We start from the raw sequence: 20259 nt of genomic DNA on the forward strand, positions 1-20259 counted from the left end.
CTTGGGCCCGTGGCTTCGTGAGATCTACGCCATCTGCTTTTACTAACTGAAATCGGGACTTATCTGACCAGGCCACAGTTTTCCAGTCGTCTACTGTCCAACCGATATGGTCACGAAACCAGGAGTCGCGCTGCAGGAGATGTGTTAGTGTCGGCCGTCTGCTGCCACGGCCTGTTAACGCTGAATTTCGACGCACAGTGCTACCGGATACATTCGTCGTACGCCGCACATTGGTTTCGGTGGTTATTTCATGCAGTGTTGCTTGTCTGTTAGCACTGAAAACTCTTGGTTGTAAAGTGAAGGTCGTTGGCCACTGCATTGTCCGTGGTGTAATACCGGAAATATGGTATCTTTGGCACACTCTTCAGACTGTGGATCTCCGATCATTCAGTTCCCTAACGATTTCCGAAATGGAATGTCCCATGCGTCTAACACCAACCACCATTCCACATTCAAGGTCTGTTAATTCACGTCGTGTGGCCATAATCAGGTAGGAAACTTTTCACGTGAATCGACCGAATTCGAATGACAACTTCGCCAGTGCATTGACTTTTTATATCTTGTGTACGCGATACTACCGCCATCTCTATAGTCTTGTAGCATAACGCTATTCTATGACTTCAGTCACCTCAGTGTGTATGGAACGAAGATACGTGTAGGAATCATTGATGTGCTTGTTTAAGAACCACTTTTACCAACTTGTTTTAATTCGTTATCTCAATGTTCATTTGCACGTTTAGTGGAAAAACGAGTACGCACTCTTCAGTATGGTACTCTGTGGTTGGGAAATCGTCTACCGATTGTCTAAAAGTGCCACCAGAGTTTCCATCACAAAACGCTTTTACAAATACCGTATCGGCGTACCCAGCATTTGTAAATATGTGCGGCGTGCTTACACGGTACATCAAAATCAGCCAACAAATCACAATCACAGTTTAAAAAAATACGATTATGTAAACTCAGGTACCGTTTCACCTTTCGAACATCCAAGCAAAAAAATGTCACTCAGTAAATGAATCTGCATCAACTAGAGAACAACATGTGAAATGAAAACCAACTGTACTACTGTGACCACAAACAGTTGGCCACATGGTATGTGGAATGTTGTATTCCAATTAGTTTATACTACCACCTCATAAAATATTTTCCATTCGTCTTGAAACACCACGTAAAGTAACGCAAAACAGATGCATGTAAGGTGACGTACTTTTCTTCATTCCCATTTCAAATCTGATTTTGGGGCTTTGTATCACGTCAGATATTCGTACAAATCTCGTCCGAAATTTTGACTGAAATGAGCTTTTCCTTCTAACGTTTTTTTTTTGTATTAAAAATAAATTACTTATTTTGTAACCTTGTGTAGAATTACTGCACACTTCATTAGATTAGACAGTCGTGTATGTTCACTGAAAAATGCTAACAAATCTTACGAAAATAAACATGTATTTTTACTGAAATAAACATGTATGGCAATTTAAATTTTCTGTTGCTGATTTCACTGCATCAATTTTTTTCTCTGGGCGAAACTTCTCAGTACCATCGATTTCAGCATAAAATCGTCGTCAGTCATCTTCACCTTCCCTGGAATTTCTTTCCCATCCTTTTGTTGTCGTATTGGAACTGTTCTCTTTGTTCTTCACTGACAGGGCCAAGGTTCATAGAGGAACAATGATTATGTGAATGGAAAAACTGGATCTTCGCACTCACGTTGTATCTTCCATGGAACTGTGCAACACTATTTTAACGATTGTTTTATAATTTGGGAATCTGTTTGTTGCTCAAAAATTTAAAAATGAAACACAAGTTCTTTTCCCCCCTCTGTTTTCATTGTACTTTAAAAGAAATTGTCTTCTATTAAATTTCTGATCTGCAGCCCCCCAAAGTTCCATTTCGTAAGTTTCTCATAAGACACTTTTGGAAATCTTGTTACCAATTACATGAAGAAGTCACAATCTTTTGGATGCGCTTCAGTGAACTATTTCATTATTCCATGGTTGATGTGAAGAGAAGGCAATAGCATCTTGCTTTGTTGAACAATTGGTTCGTTTATAATATTCTGTGAATCGGGTTGGAGGGTTTTCCTTTTGTGTCGGTTAGTTACCTTCCAATGCTGACCTTGGGCTCGGCTGTCCAACTCACAAATGAAACACGGTATTTTTTTGTAACGAGATTATTGACCAAGTAACATGACAACTACTTTAAAATCCCCACATATTGTCCAAGAATTTTTTTGTGGATATACTGAGTATACGGCATACCTTGTGTGGTGCTGAGCTTTTGCCTTGATCACCAAGCCTGCACCAACATATGTGTAGTATACATTATTCACGGAACTATTGATGTCCTGGCTTCGCTTAGCAATGACGTAGCCTCCATAGATATACAGGGTGTACACAAAGCCCGGGAACACTTTCAATTACTTATTGCCCAAGAACTAAACATTGTTCAGATGTCATACGTATTGCATTTTGAAGAGAGACTGAAAGTATTTTTAACAAACATTCGATATGCACGACGCACCGATTTCTTTGGACTCCTTATGAATGTCTCTCGTACGAGCTCCACATTTACTTCATTCACTCTAGGACGTCCGCTTCTCTTTGCCGGGCACCAGCAACCCGTCGTAACGAATTTGTTGTGCCCGTGGCATATGGCCTTCCTTGTTAGTGGCTTCTTACCGTACTTGGTTCTAAACATCCGCTGTAGCACACTTGTTTTTGTCTAACTCCAACACACAGAAAGCTCGCTCCGCGCATGAACTCGCCATATTTGCAACTAGTGCTGACTATCGGCAGATTACCAAACTACGCTGTGACGGTATACATAAAAAAAACTTTCAGGTTTCTCTTCAAAATGACATATGTATGATGTCTGTACAATGTTTGATTCTTGTGTAATAAGTAATTGGAAGTGTTCCCGGACTTTATGTACACCCTGTAACAGAATACTCTTGGACTACTCGAACACTTGATGGCCTCCGAAATGTTATGCCTCACATCTATCTGACAGTCTGTCAGTAGCGAGTCAGTGGGTGTGTTGGACCTTCCATCGAGCTACAGACCCCCTTGAAGGGAACCAACCTCGGAGGGCTTCATCGACGCGGCCAGCGGACTGGGTTTCACCAAATTAAAAAACTAGGAAAAAACGTGGAAGGAATTGGATGCCCTGCCCATATTCTCCACAATAGTGTATCAAGCGTTGCGACAGTCTTAAGTGTCGACATTGAAGTAATCGCCATGGAAGTATTTAATTATTTTTCCACGTACACGGTACGGACAGAGAAGCTGAAAGAGTTCTGCTTTTACGTTGATGGCAGACTCATCTACACTCCTGGAAATGGAAAAAAGAACACATTGACACCGGTGTGTCAGACCCACCATACTTGCTCCGGACACTGCGAGAGGGCTGTACAAGCAATGATCACACGCACGGCACAGCGGACACACCAGGAACCGCGGTGTTGGCCGTCGAATGGCGCTAGCTGCGCAGCATTTGTGCACCGCCGCCGTCAGTGTCAGCCAGTTTGCCGTGGCATACGGAGCTCCATCGCAGTCTTTAACACTGGTAGCATGCCGCGACAATGTGGACGTGAACCGTATGTGCAGTTGACGGACTTTGAGCGAGGGCGTATAGTGGGCATGCGGGAGGCCGGGTGGACGTACCGCCGAATTGCTCAACACGTGGGGCGTGAGGTCTCCACAGTACATCGATGTTGTCGCCAGTGGTCGGCGGAAGGTGCACGTGCCCGTCGACCTGGGACCGGACCGCAGCGACGCACGGATGCACGCCAAGACCGTAGGATCCTACGCAGTGCCGTAGGGGACCGCACCGCCACTTCCCAGCAAATTAGGGACACTGTTGCTCCTGGGGTATCGGCGAGGACCATTCGCAACCGTTTCCATGAAGCTGGGCTACGGTCCCGCACACCGTTAGGCCGTCTTCCGCTCACGCCCCAACATCGTGCAGCCCGCCTCCAGTGGTGTCGCGACAGGCGTGAATGGAGGGACGAATGGAGACGTGTCGTCATCAGCGATGAGAGTCGCTTCTGCCTTGGTGCCAATGATGGTCGTATGCGTGTTTGGCGCCGTGCAGGTGAGCGCCATAATCAGGACTGCATACCACCGAGGCACACAGGGCCAACACCCGGCATCATGGTGTGGGGAGCGATCTCCTACACTGGCCGTACACCACTGGTGATCGTCGAGGGGACACTGAATAGTGCACGGTACATCCAAACCGTCATCGAACCCATCGTTCTACCATTCCTAGACCGGCAAGGGAACTTGCTGTTCCAACAGGACAATGCACGTCCGCATGTATCCCGTGCCACCCAACGTGCTCTAGAAGGTGTAAGTCAACTACCCTGGCCAGCAAGATCTCCGGATCTGTCCCCCATTGAGCATGTTTGGGACTGGATGAAGCGTCGTCTCACGCGGTCTGCACGTCCAGCACGAACGCTGGTCCAACTGAGGCGCCAGGTGGAAATGGCATGGCAAGCCGTTCCACAGGACTACATCCAGCATCTCTACGATCGTCTCCATGGGAGAATAGCAGCCTGCATTGCTGCGAAAGGTGGATATACACTGTACTAGTGCCGACATTGTGCATGCTCTGTTGCCTGTGTCTATGAGCCTGTGGTTCTGTCAGTGTGATCATGTGATGTATCTGACCCCAGGAATGTGTCAATAAAGTTTCCCCTTCCTGGGACAATGAATCCACGGTGTTCTTATTTCAATTTCCAGGAGTGTATATCACTCAAAAGCAAGATGGATGTCGTTAATGCCCGCAGTAGAGAATTATTAAGCTTTGGATCGATTAAAACAATTTTTTTGACGCCGAAAACTGTCCACCTAAAATAATTTCAGATTTTTTTTTTTTTTCAGTAGTACCGATCAGTGAAATTAACGTCATGTTTCTGCAGTGAAACTCGGCTCTGTTTGATGATGAAAAAAAAAGCGTGGAGAATAATAAAGTCTCGATAACCAAAATAAGCTAAATATTAAGCGATCGACTCTCTCTCTAAGATGTGTGAATGAAAGGTAGACTGCCAGTTTTATTGGTATACAAACCAAGGTGAATTTGAACAAATTAAAGAATGAGAACTGTAACCAAGAAATGATTAATTTGATTTCGAAATTTGAGGAAGAGAAAATGGCTCTCTACCCTAGCGCGTGATTACTTGAGAAATAGGCTATTTCTTTTAATAAATATCAAATATGTGATTGAATGACACTATCTGAAACCCCAGATAGGGTGATGATTGAAAACACTATTATACGCGTGACAAAAAATGGTGTGAAGATTTCCGGCGACAGAGCGTTTTTGAAACGAAGCGTGACTCGGAAGAAAGGAAGTACAAACACTCCATGGAAGAAAGGATGTTTTACTTTCTTACGGAAACCGAAAATCCTGAATGCAAATGCCAACTGCTAAAGTTATGCGCCTATTTGTTTCTAATTCCCGTACACAACGCCACTGTGGAAAGAGTGTTTTCTCTGATGTCGGCCCAGTGAACTGATGAAAGAAATCGACTGCTGTCGGGGACTGGGGAATCAATCTTACAGTGCCAGTTAAACTACAAGCTGACTTGCATGAAGTTTTATAAATACGTAAAAGGCGAAATCTTCCGAGAAATATGATGTACCAGCTGCTTCTGCCGCAACAAGTTCCATGTAATTGTGTTGTAAATAAAAAGTAATGATATTAAATAAATTTTTCACTTCAATTCTACACCCCCATCTGAGTGTGTCCGACGAGGTCCCAGCTAGACGTAGCAACCCTAGTCGCAGAGTCTGGCCCGCACTGTGAGACGTGTAAAATGACAAATAGTTTATGTGACTAAAATGGGAAATAAAAAATGTTTATGTGCAGACTTACTTTCATTTATTTGCTACTAATCATGAATGCTAATAACGAAAAAGACCAAAACTGTAACAACTATTAGCTAGCTGTGCATCACGTCTGCGCCACGTTACCACATTTGTACCAGTTTTGTGTACTTGAGTTAATTATCGCTGTTCGTTGGACAGAAAACACATTTTTAATTTAACAGCAATGTGCATGATAGTTTAGTGAAAGTAGTGTTCTTCAATAGCAACAACAGTTTCCCACTTTTCGAGCAACAGGTGAATTCCAAGATGATGATGATGATGATGATGATGATGATGATGATTATAAAGAAAATCAGTTCTTTTGAACTGATTCACTCATGGAGACAGTTTTCGAGATACTTAAAAGTTGAGACGTGTCGTTCAGAAAGGCCTTGCTGTATGAACTGTAACAAATGCCAATCAGAAGGGGCGATGCCTGGTGAATAGAAAAGGGCGGGCGATGTGAGACATCTCATCGAAGTCCCTGCAAGTTTTTCTTCACTCTGTTACTAACATGTGGTTTGACATTTTCTAGGCTGACCAGACTTCAGATAGAAAAAACGGGGACACTTCTATTTGTACTTTATACCTAACTTCATTGTTAACACTTATGGTTAGCTTTCTTGTCGGCTTTCGTGATTTTGAAATCTACAATAGACGTATGACGATGCAGCAGCTGAAACCCATAGCAAGAATATATCTTCATTGTGTGAACTGAAAGGAATATATAGGTATATTGTACATAATTAAAATTCTTTTCTTCACAAATAAAAAAGACTTAAATATACTTTTATTTGTAATAGCCTGGATATATTTTCTGCAGTGTTTACTCACTAAGTACTTACGTACTATTTGTTAATCCTAAAATCTATTTAATATAACTAATCAGTAATCAGATATACATTATACATTTAGTACCAAAATTTAAGATTTCAGACTGTTAGGGCAAGTGTGTATATACAAAAAACAGTATTCAGTAAGCACTAATAACAGGCGCTGCATCGCTCACATTCTTCACAAAATTAACTTCCATGTGGGTGCAGTCCCATTAGCAGAAATAGTTTAAGTGCATTAATGCTGCTTCATACCTCCTATGGTTCTGATTTTACCTGTCTCGAGCCGGCCGCTGTGATCGAGTGGTTCTAGGCGCTTCAGTCCGGAACCACGCGACTGCTACGGTCGCAGGTTCGAGCGTGGATGTGTGTGATGCCCCTTAGGTTAGTTAGGTAAGTCTTCGGGACTGGTGACGTCAGATGTTAAGTCCCATAGTGCTTAGAGCCTTTTGAACCATTTTGAACCTGTCTCCAGGGCCATAATGTGGAAGGTCGGCAATTTAGAGGCGAGGGTAGATAATACCTGCTTTCTTTTCTCATATCTTTTACTTTTTCTTTAGACATAAGACGAGGTAAAGCAAATAAGGGGAAGAAACAGATTTCAATAATGTTGTACGTCTAGGAAACTTTTGTTTTGCACAAATATTTAATTGAAAAATGCTTTTGATCGCATTTGTTTCTCAATTGCAAATACGGGATAGTTAGGTGTCCGGAATCATTTTCTCGGAATACCAGGACATTTATATGAAAACCGGGACGTCTGGCCAGCCTAGCATTGTCATGTAACGGAATGACTTTGTCAGGCCTACGAGCATATTGCGGGCTTTGTCTTTTAAGTGCGCGATTCAAAATGAGTAATTGTACTTCGTACCGTTGAGCATTCACCGTCTGACCTGATTGCAGTGCAGCTCACGGTAGACTACACCGACCAGGACCGAGGCCTGCGTGAAAGGAGGCCTGTGAATGCCTCTATATAGTGACACCACTGCCAGAGTGCTGCTCACAGGCACAGGCGGGACGGCTCTAGCGGCTCACGCTGGGTTTCCAGTTGGAAATTCCGGTGCAGATGTATAAGCTGTCACGTATTCTGCATGTTCTGTAAATCAGGTTACCCTGCCGACTTACTGAGAAGGGAGAATAAAGCTATAAACATTTTAACCGATATTACTTCCAGAACAACTTACCTTCTAGGTTATTACTTACGTCATTTGAAGATTTGAGCCTTGGAACTTGCGAAATCTGTATTTATCTTGAAAATATTTGTATATACTATCTGTTGTCGTTCACAAGGCGGTTGTTCCTTATTTTCGAACAATTGTTTGTTTCTTTCACATGTGTACAGCAAATATATGTCTCAGAAGTGACAATGTGAAATACGAAATTAGATGGGTGCTTTAAGGAGCCTCTGCAGATATTGAGTAAATACGAACTAATGTTCCGCGTTCAGTCACCTCATCACCATTTGCAACATGTACTTTACTTTTATCGTACCGATTAACGAATTTTGATAAAGAATGAGACGACTCCTCTGGAGATCAGTACGTTTAAGTCATTCTGAGAGGTTCCTGTTTTACTTGCTGGCCCGTGAATGTGCTCAAAATGCCGTGATGACAATTACTCAACAACATTTCTTAGAGAACTCGATGATGGATCTGTTCAAACAAGTCTGTAGCCAACACAACGTCATTTTTAACTCTTGGATGTATGAGTGTTTGGACTGACATTAATGCATGAGGGGGGCCTCAGAAGGCCCTATTGCAATTCCTGTAAATATAGTTACTTTTCAGCCGTGTTACAACTTTTACAAAAACTTTCTTTTATAAACAATGAATACAGTCTTATAAAACATATCCGTAGTTAGTTTAAATCGGGAAAAGGTATGGACATTAATTCCAATGGATAAGTTTCAATTAAATCTTCCCTAATTTTATTATTTTGGCATATATATATATATATATATATATATATATATATATATATATATATATATATATACTAGGAATTGCATATTGGTGATGTACAAAGTAAATCAGTACGCATAAAGCATCCAAATACAAAACAGAAAGAAAGAAAATGGCTAAGCTGCAGATTACGCAGGCACAACAAAAATAAACTACGCAGCATGTTATCCAAATAAAGATTAGACTGCCTCCCACTAAGATCTACACATAACTGCAAACATTCTTCACAAACAGGCACACTGTGTTTATTGCATTCATTGTCAGAACATTTTGAACAACAGTGAGCAATTTTCTTTTCCAATTCACATGCACAAAAAGAATATTCTTTTATGCATTTTTCTTTGGTGAATGATATCCATATGAATAAATTCTAGGGAAGTCTCAAGAAAATGTTCCTTTTATATATGGTTTTCCGTTTTGATATTCTGGATGTTGATTTGTGAATAAACAGAAAAGCATTTATAAGTGCAACGTCTATTACAATAGTCCAGGAAACAAATGGCTACCCCCCTGTCTGTCTTTTGCAAGTGTGAGTACTTACCTTTGGGTCAAGAGAATTCACAAATGATTTTGTTTTGTTATAAAGTAAAATCATTTTTGATTTCTTCTTCCTGTGAATCTCAACTGTGGTGTTGTGATGCATGGAACTTAGTAGCACCGCACTCTTAGTCTTCTTTGGTACATAACTCACAATAGTCAAATCTTCTCTGAATCCAAATGACAGAAAATCTCGTGCCTTACACGGTTTCATTATAGGTGGAATTTGTGGTTTGCTATAGCGAACACAACCGACTGCTGAAACGGGGAAACAGGTAAAGTAGGTGTCCATCGTGATATTGGCTGAGCATCCTCCAAACGTCTTTGCCAGGCTCTTCGCCACATTACCTGCAACATTAGCTTGACGAGGGTGATCCGGATTTTTTCGTGAGTACACTAGCCCAACTATTGCGTATGATGTCTAAGAGTTGCAGAACAAGGATATCTTTACTCCATATTTGCTGGCATGCTTAGAATCAATTGTAGGAATATGCTACACCTTCTGAAAGACGCTAGTTGCTCATCTATTGTGAATATCTCTCCTGGATGAAATCTTTGTCTGTAGTTGTTTATGAATAGTTCCCACACATTGCTGAAAGCTGCCGGTTTATCATCCTGGCTGCCCAGCTTGTCGGGTGCGTGCTTTGTCGGTCCTTAGAGCTCTCCTTATTTCTTAAAGCCTGTTTATAGAAAAGGTTGCCATATAAACAGGGTTACCATTAGAGTCGTGAAGTAATTCCAGAATAGGAACGTCCCAGCTTCTGTACTGCCAGCTAATAGGAGAATTCCAAAACAATTGAGTCATTGATTTCGTCGTTTGTGACATTACGCCATTTTTGACCTTTTATAGCTGCTTAGCGTCATCCTTCAAATCAAATGGCTCTGAGCACTATGGGACTTAACTGCTGTGGTCATCAGTCCCCTAGAACTTAGAACTACTTAAACCTAACTAACCTATGGACATCACACACATCAATGCCCGAGGCAGGATTCGAACCTGCTACCGCAGCGGTCGCGCGGTTCCAGACTGCAGCGCCTAGAACCGCTCGGTCACCCCGGCTGGCTTAGCGTTATCCTTCCACATTCGTACAATGAATTGTTTCGCCCACAATTTTAATTGTGGTGAAGTAACGCCAAGCATCGTTTGGTGTTTGTGTATTTATTCCCCAAACAGGACCTGAAGTAGCTTTCATTATATTATGAGTAAGTGTTCTGCTAGGAGGTGGTGGTGTTTTGCTCCACTGAATTCCATCGCGTCCGATAAAAAAGTTTACAGGCTGGGCTGGACTTAGTGCATTATTTCCATTTTCAGGCTGGGTTATGCTTGGTATTTTATTTGTATTTGTAGGCTGATATGTACTTGATACATAATTTGAATTTGCAGCCGGCCGCTGTGACCGAACGGTTCTAGGCGCTTCAGTCCGGAACCGCGCTGCTGTTACGGTCGCAGGTTCGAATGCTGCCTTGGGCATGGATGTGTAAGAGGTCGTTAGGTTACTTAGTTTTAAGTAGTTCTAAGTTTAGGGGCGTGGAATGTCAGAAGCTTGAACGTGGTAGGGAAACAAGAAAATCTGAAAAGGGAAATGCAAAGGCTCAGTCTAGATATAGTAGGGGTCAGTGAAGTGAAGTGAAATGGAAGGAAGACAAGGATTTCTAGTCAGATGAGTATCGGGTAATATCAACAGCAGCAGAAAATGGTATAACAGGTGTAGGATTCGTTATGAATAGGAAGGTAGGGCAGAGGGTGTGTTACTGTGAACAGTTCAGTGACCGGGTTGTTCTAATCAGAATCGACAGCAGACCAACACTGGCAACGACAGTTCAGGTATACATGACGACGTCGCAAGCTGAAGATGAGCAGATAGAGAAAGTGTATGGGGAAATTGAAAGGGTAATGCAGTATGTAAAGGGGGACGAAAATCTAATAGTCATGGCGACTGGAATGCAGTTGTAGGGGAAGGAGTAGAAGAAAAGGTTACAGGAGAATATGGGCTTGGGACAAGGAATGAAAGAGGAGAAAGACTAATTGAGTTCTGTAACAAGTTTCAGCTAGTAATAGCGAATACCCTGTTCAAGAATCACAAGAGGAGGTGGTATACTTGCAAAAGGCCAAGAGATACGGGAAGATTTCAGTTAGATTATATCATGGTCAGAGAGAGATTCCGAAATCAAATACTGGACTGTAAGGCGTACCCAGGAGCAGATATAGACTCAGATCACAATATAGTAGTGATGAAGAGTAGGCTGAAGCTCAAGACATTAGTCAGGAAGAATCAATACGCAAAGAAGTGGGATACGGAAGTACTAAGGAATGAGAGATACGTTTGAAGTTCTCTAACGCTATAGATACAGCAATAAGGAATAGCACAGTAGGCAGTACAGTTGAAGAGGAATGGACATCTCTAAAAAGGGCCATCACAGAAGTTGGGAAGGAAAACATAGGTACAAAGAATGTAACTGCGAAGAAACCTTGGGTAACAGAAGAAATACTTCAGTTGATTGATGAAAGGAGGAAGTACAAACATGTTCCGGGAAAATCAGGAATACAGAAGTACAAGTCGCTGAGGAATGAAATAAATAGGAAGTGCAGGGAAGCTAAGAAGAAATGGCTGCAGGAAAAATGTGAAGACATCGAAAAAGATATGATTGTCGGAAGGACAGACTCAGCATACAGGAAAGTCAAAACAACCTTTGGTGACATTAAAAGCAACGGTGGTAACATTAAGAGTGCAACGGGAATTCCACTGTTAAATGCAGAGGAGAGAGCAGATAGGTGGAAAGAATACATTGAAAGCCTCTATGGGGGTGAAGATTTGTCTGATGTGATAGAAGAAGAAACAGGAGTCGATTTAGAAGAGATAGGGGACCCAGTATTAGAATCGGAATTTAAAAGAGCTTTGGAGGACTTACGGTCAAATAAGGCAGAAGGGATAGATAACATTCCATCAGAATTTCTAAAATCATTGGGGGAAGTGGCAACAAAGCGACTATTCACGTTGGTGTGTAGAATATATGAGTCTGGCGACATACCATCTGACTTTCGGAAAAGCATCATCCACACAATTCCGAAGACGGCAAGAGCTGACAAGTGCGAGAATTATCGCACAATCAGCTTAACAGCTCATGCATCGAAGCTGCTTACAAGAATAATATACAGAAGAATGGAAAAGAAAATTGAGAATGCGCTAGGTGACGATCAGTTTGGCTTTAGGAAAAGTAAAGGGACGAGAGAGGCAATTCTGACGTTACGGCTAATAATGGAAGCAAGGCTAAAGAAAAGTCAAGACACTTTCATAGGATTTGTCGACGTATTAAGAAGGTGTAAGACAAGGATGCAGCCTTTCGCGCCTACTCTTCAATCTGTACATAGAGGAAGCAATGATGGAAATAAAAGAAAGGTTCAGGAGTGGAATTAAAATACAAGGTGAAATGATATCAGTGATACGATTCGCTGATGACATTGCTATCCTGAGTGAAAGTGAAGAAAAATGGTTCAAATGGCTCTGAGCACTCCCCTAGAACTAATTAAACCTAACTAACCTAAGGACATCACACACATCCATGCCCGAGGCAGGATTCGAACCTGCGACCGTAGCAGTCGCGCGGTTCCAGACTGAGCGCCTAGAACCGCTAGACCACCGCGGCCGGCCGAAAGTGAAGAAGAATTAAATGATCTGCTGAACGGAATGAACAGTCTAATGAGTACACAGTATGGTTTGAAAGTAAATCGGAGAAAGACGAAGGTAATGAGAAGTAGTAGAAATGAAAACAGCGAGAAATGATGGTCACGAAGTCAATGAAGTTAAGGAATTCTGCTACCTAGGCAGTAAAATAACCAATGACGGACGGAGCAAGGAGGACATCAAAAGCAGACTCGCTATGGCAAAAAAGGCATTTCTGGCCAAGAGATGTCTACTAATATCAAATACCGGCCTTAATTTGAGGAAGAAATTTCTGAGGATGTACGTCTGGAGTACAGCATTGTATGGTAGTGAAACATGGACTGTGGAAAAACCGGAAGAGAAGAGAATCGAAGCATTTGAGATGTGGTGTTATAGACGAATGTTGAAAATTAGGTTGACTGATAAGGTAAGGAATGAGGAGGTTCTACGCAGAATCGGAGAGGAAAGGAATATGTGGAAAACACTGATAAGGAGAAGGGACAGGATGACAGGACATCTGCTAGGACATGAGGGAATGACTTCCATGGTACTAGAGGTAGCTGTAGAGGGCAAAAACTGTAGAGGAACACAGAGATTGGAATACGTCAAGCAAATAATTGAGGACGTATTTTGCAAGTGCTACTTGAGATGAAGAGGTTAGCACAGGAAAGGAATTCGTGGCGGGCCGCATCAAACCAGTCAGTAGACTGATGACAAAAAAAAGTTTAGGGGACTGATGACCTCAGGTGTTAAGCTTTTAATGGTGCCACAGGGCAGGCTGTGCTGAGAAATAATTGTAAGAAAAAAAAATTAGATACGTCGAGCTGTTTCCGACGAGTCAGCATATGGCCAAGACGCTATCTGTGGCAGACTTGAATCATCATATGCTGTGCAAGGTAGACTCAGCAACTGTTCTAAGATTAGGTCCTGGACTGGTACTAGTTTTACTGTCTTGTAGAGTCAGACGCTTTAACACGTCGTTTTTCAGGAATGGTGCCCAGTTACATCTGGTGTACATGATATCAGTTCGGGACGCTGTACCTCTAAATGCACCAACAGTGGTTTGTGCCCGGTGGGATTTCAGGTCATGCCATTTGCTAGATAGTATGATAGGATACTTCAGTTATAAATTGTACTTACACGCGAAACCATTCCCAGTCAGATACGGATACGGAAGTCCATGATCAGATTCGTCCAAAGTTGGATATTTCTGTGTGATTCTCTGCTACATGGAAATAGGTATAGTACCCGAATGATCGTTAAACAAACTTTACTACTCAGTATGTATGGGCATACGGCAAGGTCATATCACATCGGATGGGAAAGATCGGTTTTTTATTGTCCTGAGGCCAAAAACCGCATAAAAAGAGTCAATCAAAATCAAATCGGATCATTAATTTCCGTGTGACTGGTGCAAAACATGTTCATTTTGCTGTCCACCGTTTTCTGTAACAACTTGAAATCGAGAAACAGCATTTTCCACGGCTAATAGAAGTGATTCCGGGGTCACGTTCAGAATGTGTTGCGCAAATCGTGCCTTCAATGCAGCTAAGTTTGCAGTCGGAACACTGAACACAACGTTTTACAGAGAGCCCCACAGCTAGAAGTCACACGGATTCAGATCAGGTGATCGGGACGGCCAGGCTGTAGTGAAATGGCGGCTGATGATTCTAGCATTTCCGAAATGGCGCTTCAGCAGCTGCTTAACTGGATTTGCAATGTGGGGAGGTGCGCCATCTTGCATAAAAATGATCCCATCCACACATCCACGCTGTTGGAGAGCTGGAATGAGGTGGTTGCGCAAAAGACACTCATAGCACTTACCAGTGAGGTTACAGGTAACAGAACGGAAGCAGCTGTCTCTTCGAAAAAATATGGCTGTATGATAAATGATGCCGTTAACCCGCACCACACAGTGACCTTTTCGTGATGAAGTGGTAGTGGTTGATTTGCGTGTGGATTTTCCGTTGCCCATTTTCTATTTATTGTCATATCCTGTCAGATGGAAGTGGGCTTCGTCTGTCCACAAAATCTTCCACGGCCAATCATTGTCCACTTCCATGCGAGCAAGAAATTCTAAAGCAAAGGTCTCTCTTGCTGGCAGGTCAAAAGGAAGCAACTCGTGCACATGGGTTATTTTGAACGGATAGCAAAGAAGGATGTTTCGTAGGATTTTATGCAGCGTGCTCACGGGTATGTCCAATGTTCGGGCAATTCTCCGTACACTACACGTTTGCACACCACCACTCGTCTCCTGCATTGCTGTGGCCACTCCTTCCACAGAAGTCGAATCAATTCGTTTCCTCCCTCTACCAGGTTGCACACCAAAAGAACCCGTCTTTTCGAATTTCCGAATCATTTTCTCTAGACCCACGGCAATCATCGGACCAACGAGTTTTTTCAAACCTTTCAGTGTCCGGAACTTCTGCAGAGTGAACGTGTGCACAGTTATCATTCTTGTGATATGGCTTTACAAACCGAGCGCGATCCTGCATTGAGACAGTCATGGCGAACGTCGCAGACGCGAAAGGAGGAAAATCCGTGTACCCGGAGTGTTTATACCAACTTCAGTGGGTCGTGCGCTTGACTGGTGTTTACGTATTCTCTGACACACAGCATCATCTATTGATCAATTTTCACTCTGTTTTTTTTTTTTTTCTTTCTTTTCTTTCTGCCATACGTTTCCCCCCTTCTTCGGTAATATTCCGTTGCAATTTGACGTCATTCTTACCAGTGGTGTCATTTATACAGCGTTTTCAATGTTTAATTATATCACCCTGTACTTACGCCTTTTCCCAGTTGTTTTCAAGCGTATTCTAGGTATTAAACTATTAAACGTTACTGTTAGGTTTCAAAAATTGAATGATTATGTGGATTTTATCATTTTGATTATCACATTAGCTCCTTTCAAGCATAAATGTCGTTCCTAAAGTTAGGGCCGGCCGAAGTGACCGTGCGGTTAAAGGCGCTGCAGTCTGGAACCGCAAGACCGCTACGGTCGCAGGTTCGAATCCTGCCTCGGGCATGGACGTTTGTGATGTCCTTAGGTTAGTTAGGTTTAACTAGTTCTAAGTTCTAGGGGACTAATGACCTCAGCAGTTGAGTCCCATAGTGCTCAGAGCCATTTGAACCTAAAGTTAGGGAATTGTGCAGACGGATAGTTTCCAGTTGGAGAAAAAAGCAGCTGTAATTAGAGATACTACTTTCTACGCAATAAGTGTAGATCACTTCGTTCGTTTATAAACCCAGAAAAAGGATACGCTGATCGTTATGCATGAAATTACCGTTTCTTTCAGTGTTTATTAAGCTGTAGCTCCCCAGGTTACCGCTCGTATTGCTTCCAATAACAGTCAAATTTGTCGTTAAAGCCGCAAAATGAAGTACTCGATTCAGTGGAACTGCTGTGTTTTGGTTGTTATAGAGCTTTCGATGCAACGTGATGGAATTAGCGGTAATAGTGATACACTGACAGCTATCGAATATCGATAGAAGTCGTTTGGAAACGCTGTGTAAAACTGCTAATGATCCTTCAGCACTCTTTTGTATTGTCCTGTGTATTTACAGTTCGACTACAGCGCCTAAGGTCTGCGTAAAGTTTTTATCGCTGCTGGAAACGTCTTGACTTAATCAGTCTTTTCTTGTTTCAGGGGACGCAGCCTTTACAGTCATTGGTGCTAAGATCCTGTGGCGTAGAAGGAGACCACATTATTAGGTAAGATTCGCAACATGAAGAGTTGATAATAAACTGGGCGTTGGTTGTAGTCATGACATCGAGATCAAACGATAAGCGCAACGCCACCATCAAATTGCATAGTTCTTCTAAGTAAATGTTGGCAATACAGTTGCGAAGTATTAGAAGATGTAACTGCGAGATTTAAAGTGACGTACATACGAAGTGTTTTTCTTAAACGTCACAGTGCGATTTCATTTGTTTTATATTTGAGTGTAGCGCCGCAGTTGTGTTCTTAAGCCGTACTGCTTGTTAAAGCATTTAAGAAATTTTCATTTCTTTTCTTATTGAAGACAGTTTGGAATTTAGGCGTACGCAGTTTGCACGTGAACATGAGATACTTCCCAGAAAGTAAATTTTACATTCCGCTGTGAGAGACAAGTGTTATCAGATTTAATATACACTGAGATACCAAACGGCACCGGTGCCTTCTAATATCGTGTCGGACCTCATTTTGCCCACGTATAGTAGCAACCCGAAGTGGCATAGACTCAACAAGTCGTTGGAAGTCCCCTACAGAAACATTGAGCCATGCTGCCTCAATAGCCGTCCATAATTGCGAAGTGTTGCCGGTGCAGCATTTTGTGCACGAACTGACGTCTCGATTATGTCCCCTAAATGTTCGATGGGATTCATGTTGGGCGATCTGGGTGGCCATATCATTCGCTCTAACCGTCCCGAATGTTCTTCAAACCAATCACGAACCAGTATGTTTGGAAACGTGAAGTCCATAAATGGCAGCAAATGGTCTCTTAGTAGCTGAACATAACCTTTTCCAGTCAATGATCGCTTCAATTGGACCAGAGGATCGAGTCCATTCCATGTAAACACAGCCCACAACAATATGGAGCCACCACCCGCTTGCACAGTGCCTTGTCTGCGAATTGGGTCCATGGCTTCGTGGGGTCTGCGCCACACTCGAACCCTGCCATCAGCTATTACGAACTTAAATCGGGACTCAAATGACCAGGCCACGGTTTTCCAGTCGTCTAGGGTCCAACCGCCAGGGTCACGAGCCCATGAGATTCGCTGCAGGCGATATCGTGATGTTAGCAAAGACACTCGCGTCGGTCATTTGCTGCCATAGCCCGTTAACCCTAATTTCTTCTCACTGTCCTAACGGATACATTCGTCGTACGCCCCACACTGATTTCTGCGGCTTTTTCATGCAGTGTTGCTTGTCTGTTACCACTGACAACTGTATGCAAACGCCGCTGCCCTCGGTCGTTAAGTGAAGGCCGTCGGACACTGCATTGTCCGTAGTGAGAAGTAATTTGGTGTCGCGGCACAGTCTTGACACCGTGGATCTCGGAACATTGAGTTCCCTAACAGTTTTCAAAATGCGTCTAGCTCCAACTACCATTCCTCATTCAGAGTCTGCAAATTCCCGCCATGCAGCTATAATCACGTCGGAAACCTTTCACATGGATCACGTGAGTACAAATGACTGCTCGGTCAATGTATTTCCACTTTATACATTGTGTACGCGGCACTACCTCCGTCTGTGTATGTGCATACCGCTATCCCTTGACTTTTGTCAGCTCAGTGCTTCCGGTGCTAACTTCTGGCTTTATGGTACTTACACAACATGCGCTATGTTTGGCAGTGATGTGGTATTGGGTGGGATTTGTAGAAAGCAGTTCCGGAGCCTGCGCCGGACACGTGTGCGGAACTACTGCGTGTGAAGAGAAAGTCCAGGGCGGCGCTCCTGAGACGCCTGCCAACTTTTGTCGCCAGGCTCCCTTCAGCTGCGACTCAGACTTATTATAACGACGCACACGTAGTGCCTTCTACATGTAACCCACCACTGCATACTGATACACTTACGGAAATGGAAAGCGTTACACCATGAAGCATCAGTCCGATATTTATCAGACTTTGAGGAGATGTTAAGCACGTATCAGATATTAAATGAGTAAACTTTCCATTCCATTCGCAACTGATGCCCATAATCAACATTAGTGTGTTTTTTGTGTGATACCCACGGACACGAATGCCATGCGTATTATTAATCATGGCACGGAAACAAACCATCTTCGAAAGATATTTGGGAAATTTCTTGCCATGTCTGAAAACCCATGCTGTTTATTTCTTCTCATCGCATCCTAGACTTGCTCTATAGGTGAGAAATCAGGAAACTGGGCAGGCCAGTCAAGGCGTTGGTAGGTTGAACAGCAGTGTTGGATCTCGCATTATCCTACTGGAATAAGCCGTTTACTAGCCTGATCATGAAATTTGTGACAAAAGGTTTTAACATACTGCATGCTGCCGGCCGCGGTGGCCGTGCGGTTCTGGCGCTGTAGTCTGGAACCGCGAGGCTGCTACGGTCGCAGGTTCGAATCCTGCCTCGGGCATGGGTGTGTGTGATGTCCTTAGGTTAGTTAGGTTTAAGTAGTTCTAAGTTCTAGGGGACTTATGACCTAAGATGTTGAGTCCCATAGTGCTCAGAGCCATACTGCATGCTGTCGAGCGTGCGGCCTCCCTACACCGATTACCATATCAGTCCGTGTGTCCTATCCAGTAGCTCCCCACGCTGTGATTCAAGGTCGTCTATGGGCACGTTGTCGTCGATACGGCCGCCTCATATGCAAGCGAGACTCGTCACTGAGCGTTACAGAATACTATTCATGTCCTATTTGACTGGCTGTACATTATGCAAATGTTCTTTGTCTGCCGTATGGTTTCAGCAGTAAACGACACTTAATAACCCGAGATCTAAACTAGCTTGCAGTGATCTGTTCTCTATGGTTCATGGTGACATGTTGCTTATAACTTCCGCCCGTATTTCAGCTGTTTCCACCCGTTTGTTCGTCAGAGCTACCTTAACGGTCCAATGACCGTTTCGTGTTGTATTTGTTTTTTTTTTTTTTTTTTTTTTTTTTTTTTTTTTTTTAAGGATCCGTGTCTAATCATCGTGACATACTGTTGCCCTGAATTCATATCTTCATCACTTATTCTGTATTTATTGTACTACAGACAGCTATTAGATCTGTCGGTAGATGGTCCCATGCTCCCCACACAAACTATTCGACATTTTGCGAAGTCGGAAAGAAGCGATAAACCGCGCGTGTACGTTTCCTGGGCATGCTGTGTTGTGATGCCCGCCTGAAAAAAATAGATGTTTTTAACGTGAGCAGCACGTAGGTAAGTTAAGAAAGCAGCTTTCGTGGTGTGTGCGTCCACACAGTAGTATTCTGAGCATCATTTATGTTGAACGGCGTCGTCTCGTCGGAATATAGACGAAGGAATTGCATGACGTATGCTCTAAAAGTTACTGAGCTAGTGATGTATTTCAATTATCCTTGGCGCCTATTAGTAATGCTCCATAATGCAATCTAGAATGTGACATTGAAGCATGACTTTGGTCGATGATACCCAAGTCGCCTGCATCTCAACTCCAGGCAACAGTCCTCCTGTCTTGTATTACGGCAATGGCCACATAGCCATTAGGTGACGGCTTTTGGCTGATTACTGTGCCGTCTATTGCCAGACGACTGAGGTGGTGATACGATGTGAATGTTATGCGATACAGTTCTTGCAAAAAAATTGTTTATGTTACCAACAGCACTTGCAGCACCAGAGCACTCCTTAGCGCAAAATCATTTCTTCTATGAAGCAAACTATTAGGTCTGCATTTCGACTCGAGAACCCTCGGTCACATCTTGC

The 20259-nt window shown here is 43.0% G+C and overlaps 1 protein-coding gene across 4 annotated transcripts in view; it reads left to right on the plus strand.

Annotated features, from left to right (window-relative positions):
• The window catches only part of LOC126252329 (E3 ubiquitin-protein ligase RNF19A-like), a 419730-nt gene that overhangs the window by 190846 nt on the left and 208625 nt on the right, over nt 1-20259 (plus strand). For all 4 annotated transcript variants that reach the window (XM_049953219.1, XM_049953250.1, XM_049953235.1 and 1 more), the window contains exon 2: nt 16511-16575. The gene's annotated coding sequence lies outside the window, so the exon portion shown is untranslated. The remainder of the gene's footprint in view (nt 1-16510; nt 16576-20259) is intronic.

Source organism: Schistocerca nitens, chromosome 1, assembly GCF_023898315.1.
Source record: "Schistocerca nitens isolate TAMUIC-IGC-003100 chromosome 1, iqSchNite1.1, whole genome shotgun sequence".
NCBI classification, from domain to species: Eukaryota; Metazoa; Arthropoda; class Insecta; order Orthoptera; family Acrididae; genus Schistocerca; species Schistocerca nitens.